This window comes from Myotis davidii, unplaced genomic scaffold (genome assembly GCF_000327345.1).
Source record: "Myotis davidii unplaced genomic scaffold, ASM32734v1 scaffold991, whole genome shotgun sequence".
NCBI classification, from domain to species: Eukaryota; Metazoa; Chordata; class Mammalia; order Chiroptera; family Vespertilionidae; genus Myotis; species Myotis davidii.
Window position 1 is genome coordinate 694240 of NW_006283137.1, and position 2212 is coordinate 696451.

General features: G+C 64.6%; 1 protein-coding gene across 5 annotated transcripts in view; it reads right to left on the bottom strand.

The window, feature by feature from the left end:
• Positions 1-2212, bottom strand: part of LOC107182813 (WAS/WASL-interacting protein family member 3) — a 138180-nt gene that overhangs the window by 123792 nt on the left and 12176 nt on the right. The gene's annotated exons all lie outside the window — the stretch shown is intronic.

The following is a 2212-nucleotide window of genomic DNA, read 5'->3' on the forward strand; positions in this document are numbered from 1 at the left end:
CCTGGCAGGGCCTGGGCAGAGGGCGGAGGGCAGGGCCTGGGCAACACCCACTCATTAACATCCTCCCCCAGACCCGGACAACAGGTCTGTGTGGAACTCAGTGAGTGGTTCCCGGTCACCCCTCGGCAGCTGCAGGCGCCACACCTGTGAGTCCTGCCCTCCGACCCCCGACCCCCGCCGTTGCTCAGCGTCCCCAGGACCAAGGTCACTGGCGCACCCACACCATCCGCCCCCGCCGCACCCCGTCCCTCGCGAGAGAGATGGCTGTTCTGCCCCCGTGCTGCCCCCCCACACACACACAGGCAGGCTCACCTTGACGCTACGTCTAATTCCATTTTTATCCCCGGCGTTTGCTGACACGCGCTTTCTCGTCTTTGCCCACAGAACACAGATGCCTTTGAAAGCTCCGGGCCTGGAAATCCTCAAGGCACCTCGCAAACCAGATAAACAGTTTCCTGCCGATCCGTAAAGTCCTCCCGGCCCCCCTGCCTGCCATGGAGGTCACCTCGGCCCGGGTGTCCGCAGAGGAGACGCGGCGAGGATTCTAGGGCATCGCGTCGAGGGACCCGGCCGGGTGCCCGTGGGGCCGTGAGCCAGCGAGACCAGTGTCCCCCTCCAGGGAGGCCCATCACCCGCCCTCGGGGCCTCTCGAGAAAAACCCACTGAGTCTCCAGGCGCCGTCTGCAGGATGACCGGCGGGGCCGTCCCTGTGAGCGGCCCAGGTTCTGGGTGAGGTCAGTACTAGGGGGAGGGGGACACTGGAGGAGAGCCGTGGGGGTCATGCAGAGGTCACCCTTCCTCTCATCTTCCTCTCCGATGGTATTTTTAATACATTTTTATTGATTTCAGAGAGGAGAAGGAGAGAGAGAGAGAGAGCCATCAATGCTGAGAGAATCATGGATCGGCTGCCTCCTGCACACGCCACACTGGGGATGGAGCCCACAACCCAGGCGTGCGCCTGGACCGGGGATCGAACCCTGACCTCCTGGTTCCTAGGTCGATGCTCAACCACGGAGCCACACCGGCCGGGCCTGACAGTCAAGAAGGGGAGAGTGGGTAGCAGCGCCCTCAGAAAGCAGAGGAGCAGGTCCCGACCCCCAGCCCCTGCGGGCGGGGCCCCATTTGGACTTGGGGTCGTTGCTGACAACTCAGAGCTCAGGTGTGAGCCTCCTGCAGGGGGCGGGCCTAACCCCACGGCTGCTGTCCTTCTGGGGGGGAATGTGGACACAGGCAGGGGGACACAGACACAGAGGTGAGGAGGTCCCACGATGAGGGAGGCAGACTGCACGGACACCCCTACCCGCCAGGGGGTGGCAGCGATGCAGGTGATTCCCAGGGTCCCAGAGAGAGTGGGCCCGGGTTCCGGACTCCTCACCTCCAGCATCAGGAGAGAATAAGTCTCTATTGTTTTAGGGCCCCTGGCCCCCATCAGTGGTCCCATGTGGCAGCCCCTGACACCCCCCCAGGCACCTGGATTGGGGCCCTGCCCACAGGTCCTTCCCACGGGCCCCACCTACAGACCCCTCCCACCAGGCGGCTCTGATGAGACCCTGTGGGTGCGGCCTCTCCTCACCCCTCCCATCTGGGGAGCAGCCAGCGCTTCCAGCGCATCTGCAAACTCCTCTCACCTTAATTGCTCCTAATGCTCCAACACCTGGTGACTAACAGGCTCTAATTGGGCAGCGCCAGGCGGGGATGGGGACAGCGATGGGGACAGGGATGGGGACGGGACGGCACGCGCTGGGAGCCCTGTAACTGGGCCTCGGCGCCCAGGAGTCCCCAAGGAAGAGCACTGGCCGCCTCCTGTTTCTAAGAAAACGTCCCACCAGCACCAATGAGAAGCTTTACCTCCCACCCACCCCCGCGGGGCCAGGACGGGACAGGAAGACGCCAAACGCAGACGGCACGAAAGGTCACCAGTGCCAGCGGGGTCCGGGCCGTCCCCTCCGTGTGGGCAGCCAGGGGCGTCCGGAGGCGGTGTGGAGGGCTGGGGGCGTGGAGGGCCATGAGGAGCTGGTCCAGGCCGCCTCGAATTTATAGAAATTGGGGGGAGGTGGACAGGGGGGTGCGGCTGAAGCTGGCCTCAGCACTCTTCCCGAATCTTCTCCAAATGCATGTAGCCGGGGGCAGGAGCTGGGGGTTTCTAGAAGGACCCGGTCGCCAAACTCCGGTCTCCGTGGGGGCAGCAGGCGGGGCCCCGAGGGAGGGAGGA